The sequence below is a fragment of the Nilaparvata lugens genome, chromosome 4 (assembly GCF_014356525.2).
Source record: "Nilaparvata lugens isolate BPH chromosome 4, ASM1435652v1, whole genome shotgun sequence".
NCBI lineage: Eukaryota > Metazoa > Arthropoda > Insecta > Hemiptera > Delphacidae > Nilaparvata > Nilaparvata lugens.
In genome coordinates, this window is record NC_052507.1 from 22,097,741 (window position 1) to 22,122,941 (window position 25,201).

The window sequence follows — 25,201 nt, forward strand, 5'->3', positions numbered from 1 at the left end:
CAACATACTGCAAACTAAAAGTATCAATCTAACCAATGTACCTAGAATACATTCTAGGTACCTTGAATCTAACCTTCCCCCTTCAAGACATAATCAAACAGAAACGTTTGGGTGTTTGGGTTATTTAGACAAATTTAAATCTAGCTGATCTGAGATCCTCACCCTGTCTTCGTCGACGACGGCATTTACACACTAACCTAACTCACCTTAAGAGTAAAAACATACTTCCTAAAACTAACCATCACACGATCAATTTTGTGTCTTCTATTTCGAAACGGATGATCGATCTGCTCCTAGCACTGATTTAGCTTGTAGCAGCTATTTGCAGTGGAAACAAGAGGTGGATGGTTGGAGCCTCGCGCCATCACTTCAGCCTTTCACAGCATGGAAACCGCTGAGTAGAAATGTAGTTGACTTCACAACTGCGGAGGGCTGCAATGATTGATCACCACTCGCTCTAAACCCCCCCCCCCCATTCACGTTGACTGGTTGCCGGCGAATTTGTGACATTGTACCTCTTGTATTCCGCTGCAGTAACATGAATGGCTGGTAGAGCTCGATTTCCATGTGATGTGTGCTCTAATGATACTATGAGTTTTATCAAGTTTCTGAAAATTGACATGGAGAGGTCAATGGCTTCAACCCATCTCTTTACTTGCTTGAGGCTGAGTATTTAAATGTTGCGCGTGAGAGGATGGAAGAGAGCAGTGATGGACAGAGATGGATTCAGGCGTAGTAGCGTGATTGAAGAGAGAGAGGATAATTTTTTATAACTTTCAATGTTTTAATTGTGGCAAGGACAATATTTGCTTCTAAAGTATGGATCCGAACAGATTAATTAATCACCCTACCCCATTCCCGTTTCTAGATGCATTTTTACTATTGTGGATAATCTCTGATAATCCAATAATCCTAATTGTTCTTTATTGCAGGAGCTTCCTCCACAAAGCCAGGAAAAATTTCCAGTAGGTTATTAGTGTTTAACATTTAACGTGTTTGATAATATTTTCCAAAATACTAAGGATACTGTAACTCAAATTGGATGGAAAGTGAAGGCTCAACTCACACTTACGCGACTCAGGTCGAGAAGAGACTCGACTCTAGTCGAGAGCATGTGTTTTCGCAAATGGGTGACGTCGCGGAGACTAGAATCGACTGTTCTGAGTGTCACCATTTGGAAACACACCATTTGCGACTAGAGTCGCAGAGAAGAAGTAAGAGTAAGATTCCTTCTACTTTGTGGTTGAGCCTTAGTTTTTAGCTACCTTCATGAGAAAGCACACTCTTATGATACTCCCAGACGTGTCTTTATAGTTGAGCTTGATCTAAGAGAAATCACACATCGGTCAATCTTGTGCCTACTATTTCTACACCTAAATCAATCCATGATAATACAGAAACTAAAGTCCGCTTATTACATGAAATCGGTAAGTGAATAATATAATACTCCTATGAGTATACCTATTCTCTGGATTGAGAAAATGGAACTGGATTACATAAACCACAAAATTAGCTGGTTCTAATGGTTATTATCATTAGGCAATATAATCATTGTCTTCTTCTTGAAGTAGGCTTAATTAATAGTAAATACTTGAAATGGAACAATTTTCATGATTTGTTATAAAACGTTAATTGTGCCTCCCAATGCAGTCAGGACAACATCGACGATTTGAAGAGAAGAGAGCCATGGAGATACTGAAGTGTGCAGAAGAGAAGCAATGGTGCAGTAAACAAACCACCACCACAAATACAAATGACGAGCAGTAGTCGTCACTGAAAGACGGACGGAAGAGTGGCAGATGGCAGATAGCTGAAGAGTTGCTGCGAGGATAATGACGCAGTCCTCGGATCTGAGAGGATTGGATGGTGGGTGGGGTGGAGGGGGAAGTGAGGGTTTCAAAAAGATGGCGTGTGGTCGGTCGAAGTGGTGAAACCTGTTAGCTAGCGCCGATAATTGGCGTTCTCCAAGTGAGCACAGTGGCAATGCTGCTGCTGCTGCTGCTACCGTCGACACCGAAACCCTCTCAACTCCTCTTTCTAATCAGGGGCCCTTTTCCCCCTCGAAGACCCCCTTGAGGTGCACCTTCAGGCGCCAGGCCCTGCCCTGCCCCTTCAAAGGAAGGCCTGCCTGCTCTGCCGTCCGACAAAACGGACGCACAAAGTCGCACTAATGGACCGCCAAGACGACTTCCTCAGTTCTTCTTCTTCACTTTCTTCGCCTCATTCCTCTTTTTCTTCTTCTTCTTAAAAAAAGTATTCGAAAAATAGAAAGAGGAAGATGATAAGAGGAAAAACATCTCACCACATCTTTACTCACAAATTTCTGCCACATCGATCCTATCTTCAAGGTTCAGAAGCTAATTTTGAGGATAATAGGACGCAAACATCCACTCTTCCCTTCAGTACTACTATACTCGGAGCTCAGAATCCTCAGCATAAGACAGATTTACAGACTTCTAACATTCACCAGAAAGAACCCACAACTCTTCATCAATTTGAATCACCTGCAAGGAACACGTAGAAGGAACATGGACTTGGCAATTCCCAGGATGACAACATCAGCTGCTCAGATGTCAGCCACATATTTAGGACCAAACATTTTCAATAAACTGCCAATAGCTATTAAAAAAACAGTTCCAATCAATTCATTCAAAACGAAAACAAAAAACTGGCTCCTGTCTAATAGAATCAATCATGGAGAACAATTAGTTCTATGAAAAATTTTCTTATAGTATTATATAATAGTATTATAAATGTTTTTATGTTAAAGTTTTATAAAACTTCTACATCTTAGGTTATCAATTTTATTTTTTAAGTATGTGTACATAAATGTGGTTTTCATGAACTTCTAATGACTCGCAAGATGTATCTTTATTAGAATTTTTTACTTTTGCATAAAATCTTAAACAATAGCAAAATTAGTGGCATCCCGACATATATTGATATGAATAGTGGGGCCACATTCTCTTAGATCAGCAAATAATCGACCAATTGTATTAATACTTCGTAAATAATTGTAGCTTATATGCTTTTTGTAATCATGTCTATAATTTGAATAAACTCCTCTGGTCGTGTTGTACCCTCGATCAGAGACATTATTATTATCATCTTTTTCTTATCATTCTTATCATCGGCTTCTTCTCTTCTTCTTCTTATTTTTCTTCTTCTTCTTCTTCTTCTTCTTCTTTTCTTCTTCTTCTTCTCTTCTTCTTCTTCTTCTTCTTCTTCTTCTTCTTCTTCTTCTTCTTCTTCTTCTTTTTTCACTTGAGTTGAGAAAAATTAGGTAAAGGTTTGTTAACAATGCCAAGCCCAAGAGGGTTATGTAACATTACTTATTGTTTGAAATAATTAAATCTAGAATAGCTTACAAATGACATACAAAGCAGACGGAGACTGTTGCATTGTTGTGACAGACTTTAGCCGCATGCCTTTGGATGCACTGCAACAAACCCCCAGCAGTGTCCTATCACTAAAGCTAACATATTTCAGTTAATATTGCCGCCATTCTGTTTTATGAATTTGAAAAATTATCATAATTTTTTTGTAGCTTTGTCAAGTAGTAATAAATGATTGTGCAAAGTTCCAATTCCTTTAGTTTAACCATCATTTAGAAATAAATAATAAGTGAAAAAACAAAATGGTCTCTTTGTGAGTAACTGAAGACTTCCGGACAATTAAAATTATGATATTTAGATATGTTTGTTACCCAGGAACAATGCCCTAGATTATTGGTAGGCAGTTTGTAAACACTCTGTATAATGAATATCATGTGCGAAGATAGTGCTGTTTGCTTTCTACTCCAACACCTTATTATGTCATCAATATTGTACCTAGCTGGAATTGGATATCAGCATGAACAATCCAACATTGATATAATTATTAAGTCTTCAGGCAGTACCAGTTGTGAGCTACAGCCTTCAAGGATTTCAATCGCAGGTAGAGACAATTTATCAAGCAGATTTCCTTGAATGACGTTAGTAAGTCGTTACTACGTCAGCCAGCTTTCATTCAGTGTTGACGGAATTATTTAGAGTTGGGTGCAGTGGCGCCATTTTACCAAACTGCTAGGGGGGGCAAAAACCAACTGGTTTGAGGGGGGGGGGAAGGAATACCCCCAACGGATAGAGGGTCCTGGGTTTTTCCTCATAAATGTTACATTCGAAGATGTTATTATATGCTCCATTTTCTCCAGTTTTATACAAATGTGGTTGAAGTAAGAATACATAGGTACATTATTAATTAAATCATGAAATATTTATTAGAAATATAGGTCTACAGAGAGGCTCTAAAGTAGGACTACACTGAAACAGATTTCTTAAAATAATGGAAAGAGATAAATTTTTCTTTTACAATGACAATTTCAACAATTTCATTGGGATCATATTATTCTATTTGGAGAATAACTTTCAGTTAAAAAGCTAACGAAACATTAAGCTGTTCCCATAATTCTCACCAACTCTTTACATACATTTTTGATTGTCTGATTGTGCCCTTCCTTTTGCTTTCACTTTGACATCTTGCAACTTGTTAATTCTCACGTTGAAATTTATGCAATAACTCACTTATTGTGCCCTGATCAATAATTGACCGAGCGAAGTGAGGTCTACGATTCAAGTTGACGGTTTGGCATTTCTCTTAGGGCCGGTTTCCGAGCTCGGGCTTTAGCTAAGTCATAGACTTTGAACAGATGGAGTCAGAAAATTGGCTTTCCAAAACGGGGCGTAGTCGCAGCTTTTATAACAGTAGGAGTAGTTTTTATTTTCTCATTTCTATAATTGGAAACGTTTTTCCTTGACGAAATTAGACATTCCTAAATAATTCAAAATAGCTGAAACTTCACACTATTTTCTCTTCATTTTATTTTGTGTTCAATTTTCTAGTTTTTCGAAATTTAATTCAAACGTGACTATGACAATGACTGCGACTACGCCCCGTTTTGGAAAACCAATTTTCTGACTCCAGCTGTTTAAAGTCTAGGACTTAGCTAAATCCCGAGCTCGGAAACCGGCCCTTAATGTTTAAATGTTTATATTTTGCACATTTACGGCGAAACGCGGAAATAGATCTTCATGAAATTCGACAGGTATGTTCCTTTTTAAATTGCGCGTCGACGTATATATACAAGGCTTTTGGTGATTTTGTATCTCAAGGATAATATGAAATGAAAAAGAAGCCTCCTTCATACGCCAATATTAGAGTAAAAATCAGACTATAGAGTTTATTCATCATAAATAAGCTGACAAGTGATTACACAGATGTGTGGAGAAGCCAGTCTATTACTGTATTTTTATAAGGTCTATAGTTTCAATCGAAGACCTTAAAGAGGTATGCATCTTTAAGCTGGGTTCACACCAAAGTTATTAATAAAATGTTAATAACTTAATCCTTATAGATTCTATTAGATTGAACGGAAGTTGACAAACACACATCTTCATCATGTGTATGATAAGTTATGTTCCATCTAATATAATCTATGAGGATTGAGTTATTAACATTCTGTTAATAACTTTGGTCTAATCGCAGCTTTAAGGTCTTTGGTTTCAATATTTTGTTTTGCAGTCATGGTATTATTATGCGTGCCCATTAGTATCAATATTGTCATATTAAAAAAAAATTAATAGGTGATTAAAAATAAACAAATGAACTAAATAATGCTGGAGAAATTATGATATTTTTGATTGTAAATAATTAATTTTTATCAGATAGAAAGATTATCATAGAACTGGATGAATTATATCATATGGAATACAAATTCAAACGTGAACTGAGTTTGTTAACATTTAAAACAAGTGACATCAGGTACTTGTGGATGAGAATACTGCGTGAGGTCTACTTTTCACAGAACTACTAGTATTATACCCATTCTATATTGAAGCTTCAACTATACCACAGAGAAAAATATATTCTTTATTACTCCATACCCGTATCCATACTTTCAAGGCAATTTTGCTACATTGTTGATACTGTAGAAGGAATTATACTACTACTAATTAAAAAAGTATCAAATCAGGATGAGATTCTAATGATTCGTGTAGACTCGTATTTTCAATATTTATCTGATCCTTTGGGGGGGGGGGGGTCCAGTCCCCCCCTGCCACCCATAAATGGCGCCCCTGGTTGGGTGCCACAAACAGTATTTCAAGAGGAAATGCAAGAATAGATAGAATAAGATTAGGAGGGTGAGGGATAAGAAGAAGGATAAAATGGATGTGTTGGAGAAAAAGAGTAGAGTGATAAAAGTGAAGGGAAGAAATGAGGAGATAAGCGATAAGACTGGGTAGGAAGAAGAGGTTGAGAAATACAGTAACTAGAGGTGATGAAGAAAAATAGTGGAAAGAGTGGGGATGAAGAGAAATCAGTTTCAATTCATTTGCCATGAAAACCGATTTCAACAAAAGAAATAAATTTTCACAATAAAAATGAGGTGAGTGATAGAACATAGAAACAGAATAAAATAGATGAGGTGGAGAATGAGAAAAAAGTATGATATTGGAGGACAAAGAAGAGAAGTGTGAGGAGGGATAAAAGAGGAATGGGAGCAGGAAAGTGGAAAAGAGAGTAGTAGAGGCGATATAAGAAGAAAAAGAAGAGGACAAGGAGGAATAGTCATACTGATTACAGATGGAATTGAATAGAGAATGCATTTATTCAAATGCTAATTAATATATAATTATTATTGAACGAAAATCCTAAATAAATGCTGCAAATCACCCCGAAGACCTCTGCTACTGCAGACATTGACAACAGGGCTAAAAGCTAGATGGAAATTCATACTGATAAGAGAAATGAGATAAAAGTGTTAATAATTATGAAAAGGAGTGAGAAAAGAAAGAAACAGATTGAGAATTTGAAGGGGTGATGAAGTACTGGATGATGAAGAAGCAATATTTGGAGCAGGAAGAAGGAGTTGAGGAGGCGAAGGGTGATACAAAGAAAAGGAAGGAAAGAAGGGGAAAGCATTATGAAGGATAGTATAGAGTAAGAGTGCAGTGCTGAGAGAGAGAGAGTGTGTGAGAGAGAGAGCACAGAGAGGAAAATGGAATATAAGGAAGAAAAGCGAATATAAGGAGAAGAGCGTAGGAAGGGATGAAGTGGTGATGGTGGAAGTCTAAGAGGGGCATGAGAAAGGGGTGATGAATAGTATGCTGGTGGGTAGTATCAGAGAAAACTCCTATAATTCTGTAATTCTGTGGTAGTATAAAAGACGAGAGGAAATATTTTGAAAGTGAATCGTTTAGAACTGTAGTCGATCGGCGGTTTCCGCATGGACGAGCGTTTACAAAACGCGACGGAGGCGGCTGTACAATGTGACGTCACAGCGGCTGGTTGTTGTGTGGGTGCGGGGAGGGGGTTGTAGAGCTAGTGGACAATAGAGTGGCGCACGGCGAACAAAGCGCTTGCATCGCTGCGATAAGCCGTGCCCGGTGCCCAGTTTTATGCAAGCATCAACGAGCTCAAATAATATTAATTCGACATGTAGTGGAAAGTTTTCGTCGCTCAAGACGTTTTTCTAGCGCGCAGTGTGATTGCTATGCTTGATAGACGCTTGTTTTATTCCTTTTCGGACATGAATCAAGAGATATAAAAGTTCGGGGCCAATGAAGAGGGAGAATAAGGCTCAACTCACACTTACGCGACTCAGGTCGAGAAGAGACTCGACTCTTGTCGAGAGCATGTGTTTTCAAATGGTGACCGTCGCGGAGACTACAATCGACTGGTCTGAGTGTCATAATTTGGAAACACATGCTCTCGACTAGAGTCGTGTCTCTTCTCGACCTTGTGCCGTGCTATGAATTTGGAAAGTTAATTTGGAATTTAGAATTTAGAAGCAATATAACTTAATAAAAGGGATGCTTAATAAACATACCTAGTGCTAGAGAATGGGAATCCAGAAATGACAAAAGACACAACGAAATAGAGAAAAGATATCAAATATATTGTCGCCTTTGACAGTTGTTAAATTCAACAGTAAATGAACCAAAATTAAGTTGCATCATGAAAACGTAAAATAGAATTACTAAATTTAGAAAGTTATCTCCGATACAGACAATTCGGTAGTAGTCTACTCTGTTTGCTTTACATTAAAAACGTTTTAGATTGAATCATGAGAAGCTTAAAGGACTCTAATTTCAGAAAGAAGAATTGAATGTTATCATAGATATTTCTCAGAAGTTTATCATGAATAACAATAGATATTTAAAAGAAAGAACAAGATAAAATTCAGAAAACTCTTAGTGAAACATTGTCATTAATAATTCCAGATATAAAAGAAAAAACACTGTAAAGACAAATATTCCAGAAGGGTTAGATCACGGAATTGTACATAGGAAGTCTATTCAAAAATATGTGACATCAAAATAAATTTAGAAAAAGGCTAGGGTCCTTGAAACTTCAATCGATTCTTCACAACTTTGAGACAAAAATCATTTTAAAAACATTCATCAATAACGGACCTTTAAACCTTTCATATACTAGTTCAACTTGTAAGTAATTTAGTAGACTATTAAATATAAATTTGAAGTAAACTGAAATTCCCAGCTGGATCCTTACAGAGAAAATATGGACACATATTTCAATGTAAAGATACAACCGAAAATCTACTATTCAAACAAAATAAAAATTTGTAATCTATTAATCCCCAAGTCCTGAATCCCAAAGTTACGATTTTACGATAAAAGATGAGTCTAATTCAGCACGTTTTAATTGATTAAATGGTTCACGTTTCCCCCCCCCCTTGGAAAGTCTATAATCACTGAAACCCATACTGTCACATCCGGAATTCCTGGGACGTTTGTTTAATTTGGAAAAAGTTGTTAACAAATTAACTTAACTTCAGTTATATCATTAAGTCAACATTCTTTAGGTTTTTTTAATATAAAACTCAAATTAATACTCATTACTTTAAAACACAAATAGACATTACCTACTTCAATTCTGGATTTGAAATAGAATAGAATTTATTTGTAATCAGGGTCATGCCCTATATACAAAGAGGTGAGTACTTAGTATTCCATAATACATTTATTCACTAGTTGATTGATTCACTTCTCATAATAAAGTCTTTCGAGTATTGTTGTTAGTTTGTTCAGTCTGTTCTCTTACATAAATTACATATAGAGTGTGTTACACTCAAGATGAATTACATGATAGGTGTTTCCTTAAAAATCAAGATAGCTTTTCATTAGAATCAGCAAAACCAATAAAATCTATATCACAAAATACAGTCATTTAAATTCAAGTTAATAGCTTCCTCTTCAGAAATAATATCAAACAAAATTATCTTGATTCCTTCTAATAGGTACTCTACATTTCTACAAGAACATACCGTTCATTTTCTTCCAACATTCATCAGTTTGAGTGTTTGAATGTACAATTACCATCTTCCATTACAAGAGAATCAAAAGGACTATTCTCAATAACTTTACTAATATTACAATAAATACTTTGATAATAATTTCCTAAATTATATTATAATCTATGACGTACCTTTAGTAGCGGTAATTGGAGGAAAATCTCCATCGTAAGGCGACAACACTTGATACTCTTTCTCCCTTTACTTCTGAAGAAACTTCTAAAACGCAAGCAAACTAAACATGCTACTACAACAGAAGGTTGCAGAGCCAATAAAAGGAAAGACTAAAGCCGGCCAAAAGCCATAATAAATATCTAATCACTACATAAGTTTAAACAAAGTTATTGAGAGACTACATATTCAGTTCTGTTATCAGCAATGGACAGACGTTGAATGAAGCCCACGGTACAGTTGCCTTGTCGAGGAGCTGTGAAATCGGCCATACTAGATAGGAACCTAACCCACGTTAACTGTGATTGGCACTTGCTATTTTCTTGAAAATATTCTTCAGAATTTCTAAATAGAATTTCTAAATAGAATTTCTAAATTTCAAAATAGATGGAATGGTACAACTATAATTTAAGATACATTCTCCCACCAAGTGACAGCTATTTTCCAAATTCCTAACCAAATAAGGCATGATTGATAATCAATCGAACACAAATTCCTTGCCTTATAAGGTCATGAACCAAGCTGATGCTCCAGGAAAATCGTTGATTTTCCTAGTAGTGTGCCTTCTACGCCCACACCTACAATGTCGACACTACACAACGCAGAAAAGCAAAGAAGCGAAATAAATTTTCATAACAGGCTGACTTCTCATGACAATCAGCATAATCCTCATCATTCACAATTGGAACAATGAATAAGTGTGAGTTGAGCCTGAGAGAATATCTATGATAACACCCGCATAATTCTACAAGAGTCAATAGTATCATTCATATTGATAATATTATCAACGATGATAATGGTAGGTCAAATTTAATATAGATGCAATGAAAAAGGGGAATGACAGAATATCTATTGAATTCTCTTATAATTCTACGAGAGTCAATATTAATTATTATATATATGAATTATCTGGGATCATTTTGAGAATCTGTTAACAATGCTAGGAGAAATAAAGTGGGAAATAGCTCTTGAGCACAGTACAGTACTCTATGCTGCAGATTTACAGCAAGCAATTAATTCAACTTCAAGTTCTTTTTATAAGATGATTAATCCAAACTTTGTTTTGGGCGAGCAGCTTAGATTAAAATCGGTGTTTTCTTGGGTGAGATGCATAACTCAGCTACGTTTGGCAACTGTAAGCGGGTTTCATCTGTATTTTAAGGAAAAAGGAGTTTACATAGCTTGTGACAGGCACTGTCCAATCTGCAATATGCGCGAAGAGGAAAAACCAGCTCATTTTCTAGTCAGGTGCCCTATGTATTCTGATTTGAGGAAACAGTTCTTGTCAGAGTAAACGAATAATATTGTTGAACACGACGATAAAATAATGGTTCTCCTTTCAAATGTTTCCTTGAATAAAATTAGAGAAATTTACAAATTCATGGTGAACGCTTTGAGATTGCGTAACTATATTTTAGAAGCAAGAGGCTAATGTATTTAGGGAGATCACAGGATTAACAGGGGAATTTTCTCTACAGTATTTACCTTCTTTTATGGTTGCATGTGCTAGAATATCCATATTATCTAGTCTACATCTGTTAATATCAAAGATTAGGTATCATGTATGATTAATTGTCGCTATGTTGTTACTGTTGATTTATTTCGAGAATTTATGTTTCTATTTGCATGGGTTGAAATATCCAAACTATCAAGTCTACATTTGTTAACTTAAATATTATTTATCTTATAAGATTCATTGTTGTAATTTGTTATTTCGAGGATTTATGTTTGTTAAAGTATTAATTTTCCATTGTTACTTTTGAATTGAAAATGTACAACCAATTTGTATGAGCCAAGGCTCTTGAACAAATAAAATGATTATTTATTTATTTTTTTATATATGAATTATCAATAATAGACCAATTATAATAAGGTTTCAGCGATGGCTGGGGTAACATTCTTCAGTTCAATTTCACTACTTTGCTCCATGTATGACAGTGAGGGTCATCATAATCATCTTGCTGTTACAAGTTACAAACAGCTTTTGCAGTAGTTGTTTGAATTTGAAAGAGCTATGAATATTTACATTCATACATTACATGCCATTTATTTCCATCTCTTACGTGGCCTTCTCCTGTTTTCTTCTACGAAAGTGAGTCGTGAGTAACGACTCACTTGTAACTTGAGAGTAGAGTGCAGGCGGCAGATATGCGATTCCTCCGCAAGGGCTGTCATCGGAGGGATCATTTTAGAAATGCAGATTCCTGAGCTGGCAATATCCAATATGAATGGAAAAGTTGAAGAATACCAAATACAATGAAAGAATAATATAAAACGAATGTCTGCAGGAAGGCTTCCCCTTCAAGTATTAAATTATAGACCAGAAGGTGACATATCAATATTTGGAAGGCCACGCAATAGAGGCAATGAATGACAGTGAGGGTTCACGACAGAATGGGTCATGCGGAAAAGCATATTTGCTAATCACTTGATTTCAAATTATGGTTGATCATGATTACCAGTTCAGTAGAAGGAGTGACATTATGTGCTCACCTTTCGACTTGGAGACATGAGTGTTACTTGAACATATCACTTGTTGATGATCTTATATCACTGTACTTTGCAATGTTATTCAAATAAATATTTTATTGTTCATGAATATTTCCAGAATACATAGACCATGTCAGACAATCATAGACAGTAAAAGGTTTACAATTTTTTTAAACTATTAGTAAAAAATACTAATTAGTATATTATACCCATTATTAGGAAGTACAGTTAAACTTAGCTCCAGTCAATTCAGATATATTATTTTTATTCCTCTCATCCAACTCATTTCACTTAATGAATTCTAATTGTTGTTATCGTGGATGAATGAACAGTGAAACGTTGCTCAATCCCATCCCACCAATGGGTAAAAGATACTATTAATATTGTGCCTTGATATTTTGAATTGGAGAGCCTGCCAGTGGACACTGCTGGAAATTTCTGAAGGATTGCTTTGAGATCGCTGATCTGATTCTAGCTAATGAATGTTGGTTCGCTCTTTGATGGCCGATGAGTACTGGGAAGCGGAGTTGGAACGGCTAGCTTTTAGCTATGAACTGTGGGTGAGGAATGAGTTGGAGTTAAGAGTCCCACAGTCGAGAGGGTAGCGGGAAAGTCATCATGACTGCTTTCCGTTTCTTGGTAATTTTCCGTCTGGACCAGAAGAATGCAAAACGTCAACGCTGGAGGCTCCCCCCCCCATTCTGGGCAAGGGGTAAAGAGCTGGTCGCAGACGTGTGCGTGCGGCAGTGAGGGACAAGTTGGTGTGAGAGTGTACAAAAGAGACTTGAAATGGAACGGATGTGGGCCGCCACTGACAGGCCTTGCCTTGCCTTTATCTTTCCCACTTGGCTTCTGCAGACTCCCTTGACTTTTCACTCGAGTACGGCGCCTTAGAAATCTACATCCATTAATACATTTCCTGACCAGATATCTGCAATTGGGAGGGTCGTCTACAGACGCAATTCCATTCTCGTTCAACATTATTATCATCTCCAATAACCAGCACTTTGCTAGTAGAAACTGATTTGCTGTTGACAGAGCTAGCTGTGAGATCTTATTCGCTCTTGATATCCTGGAACTCATCATTTCTCAGATACTCGACTATTCAATTCTGTCCTGGATAAATTTTTAAGATTCCTTATTCGAAATGTCTATTTCTTAAATCTCACAAGTTGCAGCTATATTGACCGAGCAAAGTGAGGTTTTGAACTTCTCTTTATGTAATTATATTTTCCGCATTCACGGTGAAACGCGGCAATAGATTTTCATGAAATTTCACAAGTATGTTCATTTTCTAATTGTTCGTCGACGTATTTAGAAGTTTTGTTTTTGAAATTTTGCATTTTAAGGATAATATCATAGGAGAATGAGCCTCCTTCATACGTCTATATTACTGTAAAAATCAGATTATAGAGTTATTCATCACAAATCATCTGTTGAGTGGATTATTAATTGCATGCAATTGTTGATCGAGCGAAGTGAGGTAGATTCAAGTCGACGGTTTTGCATTTCTCTCTATGTTCATATGGTTATTATATCTATGTTCCGCATTTACGGCGAAACGCGGCAATAGATTTTCATAAAATTTCACAGATATATTCCTTTTTGAATTTTACGTCGACGTGTATATAAGGTGTTTTGAAATTTTGCATTTTGAGGTTAATACAAAACGAAAAGGAGTCTCCTTCAAACACCAATATTACCATAAAGATCATACTATAGAATTATTCATAATAAATCAGCTGTCGAGTGGATTATTATTAATTGCATGCAATTGCACATTTTTTTATGTGTATATGTTTATATTATTATGTATATATATATAATGAACAGTTCTATAGCCTGATATTTACGATAATATTTGCGTTCGAAGGAGACTCCTTTTCCTTTTGCATTATCCTTAAAATACAAAATTTCAAAGAAGCTCATAAAGATGTCGAAGCAAAATTCAAAAAGGAACATACCTGTCAAATATCATGAAAATCTATTACAGCGTTTTGCTGTAAATGCTGAACATATAGACATAAGTATAAACATATAAATATATATTATGAACAGTTCTATAGCCTGATATTTACGATAATATTCATTATATTATCGGTATATATATATATATATATATATATATTATATATATATATATATATATATATATATATAAAAGGAAAAGGGAAAGGAGTCTCCTTCGAACGCAAATATTATCGTAAATATCAGGCTATAGAACTGTTCATAATATATATTTATATGTTTATACTTATGCCTATATGTTCCGCATCTACAGCAAAACGCTGTAAAAGGGAAAGGAGTCTCCTTCGAACGCAAATATTATCGTAAATATCAGGCTATAGAACTGCTCATAATATATATTTATATGTTTATACTTATGCCTATATGTTCCGCATTTACAGCAAAACGCTGTAATAGATTTTCATGATATTTGACAGGTATGTTCCTTTTTGAATTTCGCTTCGACATCTTTATGAGCTTCTTTGAAATTTTGTATTGTAAGGATAATGCAAAAGGAAAAGGAGTCTCCTTCGAACGCAAATATTATCGTAAATATCAGGCTATAGAACTGTTCATAATAAATCAGCTGTCAAGTGGATTATTATTAATTGCATACAATTATTAATATTTCAATGTAACTTAGTGGAAAAATCAGCTGTCGTGTGTACAATTCATTGTATGCAATGACACATGCAATTAATAAATGAAAGTAACTAGTAATTGTGAACAATAGACCTCGCGCTGTTAAAAACCACAGCCTCCTCTAAGGGCCGGTTTATGAGCTCGGGATTTCGTAGTCCGAGAATCCGCGGCGTAACGAAGTCCAGGACTAAAAAATGGGCTTATGAGACAGGGCGTAAGCGCGGATTATCTTTGAGCCGGCGCAACTTTAGACCATGGAGCAACTGTAGAATTCACAGGGAATTTTTGCTGTAATGTTGGCAACAGGTGATTGGAAGCACTCTCACCTATTATTTGTCTTTGTCTTTCCTGTCTTTCTTCTCACTTGGAACTTCACTGTCAACATTCATCTATTTGCTTACTACAACGAGGACAATATAGTTCACAGTTTCAATTATAAAATAATCAATAATTATTTATAATAATAATCAATACTAATTTTATGAATAATCATCCCACACCTTCTTATAGCTTATACATTGAAATCATCCACATGTTCGCACAACCAATGAAGTTACCTATCGTATGGTATATAAAGAAGAATACCTTCTAAAGGTATTACCTCTATTATTAGAAGAAGGTACTTGCTGTATAACGTTTTCTACATAGTGATTTCAATATACAAGATTATTACCTACATAATTAATTATTCACTTTCTGGCAAACTAGTTTATTGTAATAATGCAACAAACTTATAATATCTTATTGTGATACATAATATTGAATATAATTTATTATTGAACGAGCGTTAGCGAAGTTCTCACTTTTGACTTACTGAAGGCCAAAGACGTTTTCTGTCTGTTTGTATGTTCAACAAGAACTTTAGAGAGGATCGATCAATTATCTTCAAATTTTGAACACGAATTCTTCGAACCTTTTTACAGGTCAGTGTTGGAGAATAAAATTGACCTACTCCTTTGTCCTTTTTCAGAATATAAAAATAACATTGGAAGTGCATAAGAAAAAAATTTGTTTTGATTTATCATTTATCAGTCAGCTGGAATTATTTGCATGCTATTGTAATATGGGGAATATTGAGAGGTTTGTATTATAGTTTTTTTGTGACTTTCTTCCAGGTTGTTGAACTGATCAAAATAATTGGACTAAATTTTTCCAATATGAACTCACGTGAACCTTGTTCTTGATAATTGAATAATTTATTCATGCACAAAGTAAGCACCTAAATTTTGTGTTGCCATAAAAGATTTGCTAACTTGCTTCTTATCCATCCACATTATTGTAGTCTTCTAGCATTTCTATAGTACTGGCTTGAATTTCGTAATGAAATTAATGCAAACGTATTTAGAAATGTATTTGAACCGTGTGAACCCACGACGTTTTAACCTGAAATTATTAGGCCGGGCGCTCCACGTGTTTTCTTGTAAATCGGAAAATTTGAGTGGAAGAGCAGCAGTTCTAATCGAGTCGTCACCGCGAGAAGAACTGATGCAGTCGCAGAACAAGTCTCGGTCTCTAATTTAGGCTTCGGCCTAATTAGATGAAAAGTATCCTTATTATTTTATTTTGTATAAATTAAAAGCATGTAGTCTGAAATATAGTACCGTAGTTGAAATGTAAGCGTGAGTGATTGTGAGTGCCGATTTATTTGTTAAATTTTCAATTCAATGGTGAGTGCCAAAATTATTTTATTAAGCTCAAATAGATTGACCAGATAAATTGACCGAGGCCCTAAATTTATTGTAGAGTGAGTTAGCAAATTCTTGACTAAATATAAATTATGAATAATTGCGATAAAGTAATTGCGATTTGAGAAATATTATTTGAAATTAAATTTTTTAATGTTGTAATATTGAAACAAGTAATTGAATAAATAACCGGATTTATTACAGTGAATATCATAATTCGATGTAACAGAATTTCAAAGATGACCGATAATTGTATAATTCAACTAATAAATTAATATCAGTAGCATTTCTACAAAATCTTATATTTTACGTTCCTGGCTCGTGATAAGTTACTTGTTTCTAAAACAGGTGTTGTTAAACAATAGTGAAGATCTTGGCATTTGCATGAACGAATCCATCCAACCGTGGTTTCAAACAGGTTAATAGTTGAGTAGAGATTTTAAAAGCAATTATTATATACTTTTTCTTTGTTACAAAATAGGGTGCTAACAGAATCCCTGGCCTCCCACCCTATTACACTATTTTTGTAATTTTTCCATTCATTTAAAAAACTGGTGCTATTTGGGAGATATCACACAGACTGTCAGACAGACAGACTTTATGCGTCGACACATGATTTCAGCTGAATAATATACAACTTTAATTTATATAAGTTCTATATTAACTTGCTTCCGTTAACGTCTGTCCGCCTGTCTGTAACATACACGTAATTCATTATACTACTTGTGATAGCAGTTACTATTACAATTTTGACGTGACAACGTCTTATAAATTGGTTTGCCGGGTGACACTTCAAGAAACTGCGTTACGTTCCCACGTTATGCGCTCACAATGAGAGCGAGTGAGAGCGTTCGTTTCGGTTCACGGTCGTCTGGAAAGAGCACGAATAGGAGCAGTGGTGAGCAACGCAGCAGCAGCCCGAAGGCATTCGCCGTTTTCACAGTGATATCTTGCCGACACGACATAAAGACAGGATTTACTTAGATGGACAGTATAAGAGGAGGCTGTAGTTTATAACTGCGCGAGGTCTACTGTTCACAGAACTAATAGTACAGTAGCTCAAAGCTGATCATAGATCAGCTTTCGGGTGGATTATTAATTGCATTCGATGAGGCATGCAACCCGAAGTATCATAGTATTTTCTCCCGACTTTCAACTCGGAAAGCTTTTGATGATAGTAGTTGTTTACAACAAATTATTAGCATTTTCGATACAACAAACCATAGAGCCATTAGTCGTTTACACACTTTTATCTCGCGGACACGACAGGACAGGACAGAATTTACTCTGATGAACAGTATTGGAGGAGGCTGTGGTTTATTACAACTGCGCGAGATCTACTGTTCACAGAACAACTAGAAGAACACTATAATCAGATCTTGAACAACTTTCTATTTATGCTTCTATTTGAAATATTTGCCACCTAGCGTATATAATATGATATATTTCAGGAATCAAAAGAAATTCTACTGTGAAAAGAAAGAGATAAACATTAGAAATAAAGGAGAAGAATACTTTAATAATTTGACTGTAAATATATTTTTCCATTGTGATGGAAGTAGCGGATTGAGGAACTATGGAATTGGAATAATAATGGAATTATGATTCAATGGAATAGCATCCTGTTTGACAAGAAAGATCGTCCTCAGTGATAATTTGTGACGATATTGAGATTTTTTGGTGCACTAGATCTGATGCTATCAAAAACGTCACAAGTGAAGTGAACACGAAGAAATCAAAAGAAAATATCTCTCAAATCCTACCAGACACATGGAGTGGAAAATTTAGAATCTAATCCTGTTTCTTTGTAGATTTAAACTAACCACGGCACAAATTCAAAGCACTATAAAACTTGTCACATATCCGTCAAGCATGAATTCGCAACTGATCCAGTAGTTCTAGCTGTCATCTTACGTGTACACTAATTTAGTATGCAATACAAGCTCTCGCATTCTAATTAGCTCCATTTACAAGATCCGCTTCAAGCCATATATCAGTCATCTAAAGATAGATCACGCATTTGTCTTTCCACTGATTTCATAATTTAGTAGGATCAAGAGGTTGGCTACAAACCATGAAGATAGACTGCTTCATCAAAATAACGAAGATACGATCCAGCTTCTTTATATTTCAAGTCTATATTAGTCTTCTAGTTAGTCTATGATTTCAGCCATGGACAGCGGTTGGGAAAAACTTTAGTTCCGGTTACAGTTCCTCATAAAGTTACAATATTATTATTATATTTTTGTTGTGTGAAGCCACAAATTCTAAGCAGTGCTCAAGTGGCATACATCAGTGGCATAAAATCTTTATATAGTAACTGTAGCTCCGGGTATGTCGTAAACCACCCTCCCCTGGATTATAAAATCTAGCACTTATAAATGGAAAATGCAAAAAGTGCCTGGAATAAGATTTCTCATGAAACGAAAATCAATCATCCTATAATTTTTATCAGAGTGTTAGAATAATTTATTCTATTAGGAATGGTCATCATAACAGCAACTATGTAATAATAATTGTCATTACTGTAATAGTAAAATATTAATCGATCTATTGGTATTATACTCAACTCATACTCATTCTCAAATGAATGAATAAATTTTATTCATCCAGTGAAAACATTTTTCTCTCAATTAATTGATTTGATGAGCTTATCTTCTATCTATGAGCCCTGTAAATGCGGTTAAAAAACAAAATATTTTTTTTAAATATCACACTTTCAAGAGCCAATATCTCAAAAACTATTCAAGATATCACAAAATTCTACAGAATTAAACTTGTGCGAATTTTTTAAAGTTCCATTATTGAGAATCCATTATAAAGTTCCATATTAAGTTCTGTTTTTCACTCCAACTTGAACTACTGGTAATTACTCAACCTTATGAAGCACCTCTTCCACTTTTAAAATTATAGTATCTACTTTCAATTTGAAATAGTATCTTACGTCACACGGACGGGAAGGGGCCTTTTGCAGGAGAGAAATTATGTTTTCAGTCGAGGCGTTAGCCGAGACTAGAATTTCATTCGAGCACTGCAAAAGACATATTATACGTCCAAGCAATGTACACTATTTTTGTCATAATAATCCAAAGAAGAATAATTGAGAAATAGAAAAAAATACCTGCTTGTGCTGAAGTTACTACATGCATTCTATAAACATAACCTAGTTAACAAATTCCGAATCAGGAATTTTGTGGAAGTTGACAAAACTTCCACCTGGCGCGCTGAAGGTGTTTTTTGTAGCAGTTTTGCTGTTCCTATTTCGGAGCTGGGAAACATACTTGATTGTAGAGAAAACATATGGTTTCATTACAGTGGATTATGCTGTAATGAGAATTTCAATTAAATTACAAGCACTCTTCAGCTAATCGTTAATTGCACTCTAAAAAGTTGATTCATGACTTGAAACGAATAATTTACAACTTTCCATTTATCAGAAGGATTTCTCTTCTCTCTCCTATTTGCAGAAAACACTGTCACTGAAGTTAAGTATTAAGTGGAAGAAGATACGTCTTTTATAAATAATTGGATTTTCAAATTATAAAGCCGCCTAGGCTTTTTGAAAAACAACTAATCTTCCAATATGATCTTTCAAACTATTGTAAACAGTACTAGCCTATATTTGGAAACCTTCTAAAAATAGAACTCAGAACTGGGAAGGCCATAAGATGTCCTAGAATTGGAACAGCATGATGATAATAATAATCAACGTCACTTAGTTTGGTGAAGAGACGAGACGAGACGAGTAACCCCCTCAAACCCCTCCTACCCCTGGCGCTTTTCTGCGAGCAGAAAAACGCGACAGGAATGCGACGCAATAAGACGTCGCCGCCATTGCTCGCTCAGGAATCCTCATGTCTTTTATTATGGATGGACCACAATCCGAATAACTCCCTCATCCACTCCTCTCATCGCCCAGCTGCTTCCTCACCTCCCCCACCCTCAACCACCAAGCATAACGTGATGAAGTTTTCACTAAACGGTCTCCACAACTCCAGTTCCCTCGCTTCCATTTCCTAGTTCTCTCTCTGTCTTCCACTCATTTTCAGCCTTTTCCTCCCTGTCAATTCTCTTCTTCTCCTGATTCTCTGTCTTTTATAATAAATTATGTAGATTCTCTTCCTCTATTATCACTCCAGACAACCTACTCAATTTTCCTTGCTTTTCTCTTACTCTCCTCTAATCTTCTCCAATCTTTTCATTACTATCACTATGTTTGTATATGTTTTCTTTGTTTTTCTCTCCTCACTTCCCCATCCCTTTACTTCATCCAACTTCTTCCATACTCCATATACTCTCTTCTTGGTCTATTTTCCTCTCTTCTTGTCTTTATTTCTCTTCAATCGTCCACTCTCCTCCTCAATTTCATCTTCGCCTCTTTTACTTCTATTATTTTTCCTCTCTCAGTTTTACCACCTTTCTACCCTCCTTCCAATCCATTCTTATCTTCTTCGCTTTTATGAGGGTTGGTAGGCCTGCGGTTAACAGTGAATTTGTGTGAAAATATGCTCTTCTTCTCTTTCATCGTCTTTCTTGTATTTTCTCTCCTGCTTCATCTTTTCATCCCTCAGCCTATAACTTTCTTCCTTATCGACCTTTTCTCCTCAAACTATTTTACCTCCAACTACACCTTCTTATTATTCCTGGATCATTCTCTAATCTCCCTGCTCTTTCTTTCCGTGCCTTCATACTATTCCTTACTATTCCATACTTCTTCCTCACTATCGTTCTCTCTCTACACTTCACCTTGGATGTCCACCATTCGCCAACGTAGCTGCCATTCATCTTTCTTCCAATAGGAACTCTCCAGCTATTCTAGACTTTTGACCATTTTTTCTCATAATCTCATATAAGTTTCTTTGATAGTCCTTCTTGAAATCCATTGGATGAGTTCCTCTAGTGTGGCCGTCTTTGTATTCGCAGTCTTCACTTTTGAACCATTTTTGATGATTAGACAGTTCAATAATAGATGGTCAACTCTCGTTTTACTCTGTTTTTACAAATTAAAATTGTCATCAACCACTTCCTCCTCACTACTTTCTTCATCAGTTCATTCACTGTCTCCTCCACTTCTGATACCTGTCATTTCCCACATTCTAGGTTCATGTCCTCTCCATTCGCTATACTCACTCTCTCCTCTAGAAATTGAACTCAAACAAATCAAACAAATTGTTATTCTCAGTAAGTACTGTAACGGTTTTAATATTATGTCCCTGTTTTAGGGAACATGTGCAACTTATTTTTTATTGTTTATCTGAATTAATAATTTGCAAACCTTTTTTAAAAAGAGGGTTTGATGATCGGAATTAAATTTATTCCAAAAATACAAGAAAATTCAATTAGGAAATTTTATATTCTTTGGGATGATTTTGGATGGAAAATAATATATTAGGAGGTGGATGAATATAGTTAGAACTGGCAGATAATGATAATGATAAAATGTGATATTTTACTCACCGCTGTTAATAATAATTTGCTCACGTGCACGCGTTTCTCTCAGCCCAACTTCAAAAATTTCGCCAAACGTGGTCTTTACGGCACGATACCCGGCACGAGACACGACACGGGATGCTAGACACGATACGGCTACTTTCGGGACCGCACCTTTCACTGCAAACTTTGGGACCGCACTGTTACTTTTTTCTCACTGCCGGTTCATCACTTGCACTTCCCTGTACATTTGTTATCACCGCCAGTATAGGAATGTGAGGAAGGGTGGAAGAGCCTAAAGGGTAGAGGAGTTGTTTTCAACTTTTATCTCTTAGAGCTCAGCTAGAGCTGCCTTATCGGTTAGTCGGCAGATAGCAGGGTTGGAATGAATTTGTTTCAAAAATTGGACAATATTTTTATATTTATGAAAATGGATCATTACAGTACCTATCAGTAATATCAGGGACATAATTGCTCAATTCGTTTGAGCGTGTTTCAAATGCTTTTCCACCACAGTTTCAAAATTTTTGGAGAGCCAAAAAATGTTACTATCCTCTATATGGCGGTTGAATCTGCAGTATTGTACGGCTTTGAAGCGTAGCTTGATATTACCTATTCCAATCAGTTTATCAAATTAACCCGCTATAGTTTGTTAATAATATTGTAGTGCTCATTGAAGCTATTGATATTGTCATCCTTATAGTAGAATTAAAAGACAAAATTATTCCCCTAATAGACCCAGTTCAACAGATTTGCAACAAACTTTGGTTGCTAACATTGATGTTGGATATTCAAGAGGTAGAACAATCAGAGGTTTCTCAAACTGAGTGCCTTATTCAATTTGAATGCAAGAAACATTGGAAAAATTATGAAAGATGTAGAAAATCTATAATTTCAGATTTTTCTTACGAGAGAGAAAAGAGGATTACAACTCCCAACTCCGTAATAAGTTGCCTGAGCCTCAGAGCCACAACACGTGGTAACTAGAAACAACATAGACTCTGTAGCGGTACCAGATTGCGGAGTTATTCACCGGTGAAGTTGTTTCGCGAACTTTGTTGTACTAAAGTTGATTCACACGTGTAACCAGAACTGTCTTAGTCAGTCGACAGTGATCTTGAAGATTGCTACCAACGTACTACTTGAAAGGAATCAATAGAACTGAGCTTCTCAACTAACTTTTGAACAGCTTGTTCCTTGTACAGTTACAGTTGAGTGTTCGAATAACATGATAAGAGCACTTCACTAATGGACATAAAAATCGGTTTGGTGATTGTAAGAGGTTTTAATGAAGAATGGAATTTATGAGAGATGGAATAATGGATTGGAACATTAAGGCACAATGTGATTAGGGATGTCAATCCCGGGATCCAGGTCCATTTTTAATGCCTAATCATCCCGGGATTTCCGGGATTAGAAAACCTGAAATTGTGAATTGTGTTTTCCCAAAAAAATCAATATAGAATTCATTTACTGAATATTGTAATTACAATATTAAACACGTGGCAAATAGAACACAACATTCATCAAATATACGGTGATGAATATGTGTTTTCTATAACTAATTTACTTTTTTAAGTGTTGTGATGTCACGTTTGACACACAACATAATAATCCAATAAAATAAATCATCCTAGAAAGAATTAAGAAACTAAAAACAGTCAGTCTAGTCAAAGTCGAATTATTGTAAGATTGTATCTTCTTTTTTAATAAGAAGAACAGCTATCCTATTATATAAGGCGAGCAATTTCTGTATTCATATTATGACGTTGTGTCTTTTCACCATAAAATAATTTTGAGGTAAACAACTAATCTTTAGTAGAATTGTGGAATTGAAAGAATAGATAGCCTAGTCAAGGTATCATTCAAATAAAATCGAATCTTATTTATGATAAAGAGTAGTCATATTATCTATAAAGCGATAAGAGAACCATGCAAAATTGTAATTATGCAGTAATGAGAATTCTTTGGCAGAAGTAAAATTATAAAGCGGCTTGTTTATTATTGGCAGATTATAAAAAAAAAGATTGCTTGTACAATTTGAGGTTAGAATCCTTTGTTTGATTTAATACGTCAATCGATCTTAGATCAATCGACAATTTATTGGATTAATATCGAAAGAATCAGCTGATTGCTCAATCAACTATTATGAATTAAATTATATTTTACTCAGATAATTGTATATATTATTTATGTTAAAGAAGGTTTATGTAATGAGAAAACAGCGATTATTATGTTATTCGAATATTTATTGAAATCTAAAAAAGTATGAAAAACTAAGAGTATACAAAGCTCACATAAAAAATTAAATGTATATCACATTATAGCTTCATATATTGAGATCTATTTATTGGAATGTTCATAGGCTATTATATAAGCTATTTATGTATAAATTTTTATTTATCTTTGTATAACAAAGTTGGGGAAACCCTGAATCTTAGGTAACCAATCACATCACGTTTTACTAAGACTAGAAGCCAATCAGAGGAAGGCTTACAAATTGTTAGAGGAAGAGATGAGAATTTTCTGAGAACTGCTTCTCTCTGGCTTGTGATCTCGACCTATACGGCAGCACATGGTCTCTTTTCAATTAATTTTTAAAAGCCTCAAGACAGTCCCTTTTTTGAATATCAAGTATGTGTAATTGATGTTTGACTGTTTGTGAACTCAGTGTTTGTTAAAGAGTTTTTAACTGTAATTTATTCTCGTATATATATCCTAATACTGATAGGGACTTATACATAATCTGGACCATACATGAGCCCTGCAGAATTGAAAGGATCCGACTAATTAATTATTGGAGATAATTAATTATTCTACAAGAACTTCAGAACTTCATTATAGTGAGTGTGCTAGCTATCCTAATGAGCTCATTAGCAGGCCTTCATCAGTAAATTGGGGAATTAATCAAAGCGCTATATAAATATTAAAGTTTATAAAATTCGCAACGTGGCGACCGCTATTAAGCATATAGAACTAGAGTGATCTATATAAATATATATTTAATACTATTATAGGAAGCTTATTTCCATGCACGGCACGAATCCACATATGGTACCCTGAGATTTTAAATTATTAATTTTATCAATTATTATTCATTGATCAAAGTATGTTCTATTAAACCTATAGACTGGACAGGTTCCAAGTTGTTAAATTCTGAACCGACTTGAAGTCCATACATCAGTATTAATAAAGTAAATATTTTGTAGCTCACAATATTGTGAATGTCAACAACTCCTGTGATAACTGAGATATTAAAGAATTTATTTATATGGAATTATAGTTATAAGGAAGTTTTATATAAATTATAAATTTTATGGGAATATATTTGTGTTTTATGTCAGCATACAAGATCTTAGAAGTTTTTATTATTTTACTAATTCATCTCGTGATATACAGTTTGAGCTGTCTTGGTACCAAGCAT

At 35.2% G+C, this 25,201-nt stretch overlaps 1 protein-coding gene across 2 annotated transcripts in view; it reads right to left on the reverse strand.

Moving 5' to 3' along the window:
* LOC111057994 (synaptic vesicular amine transporter) overlaps positions 1 to 21,918 on the reverse strand; it is a 106,522-nt gene extending 84,604 nt beyond the window's left edge. The window contains exon 1 of one of the 2 annotated variants that reach the window (XM_039426955.1): positions 21,805 to 21,918. The gene's annotated coding sequence lies outside the window, so the exon portion shown is untranslated. Of the gene's footprint in view, positions 1 to 18,110; positions 18,129 to 21,804 lie in introns of those variants that run through there. The other variant, XM_039426953.1, reaches the window with a different exon arrangement.
* Positions 21,919 to 25,201: the final 3,283 nt, after the last annotated feature.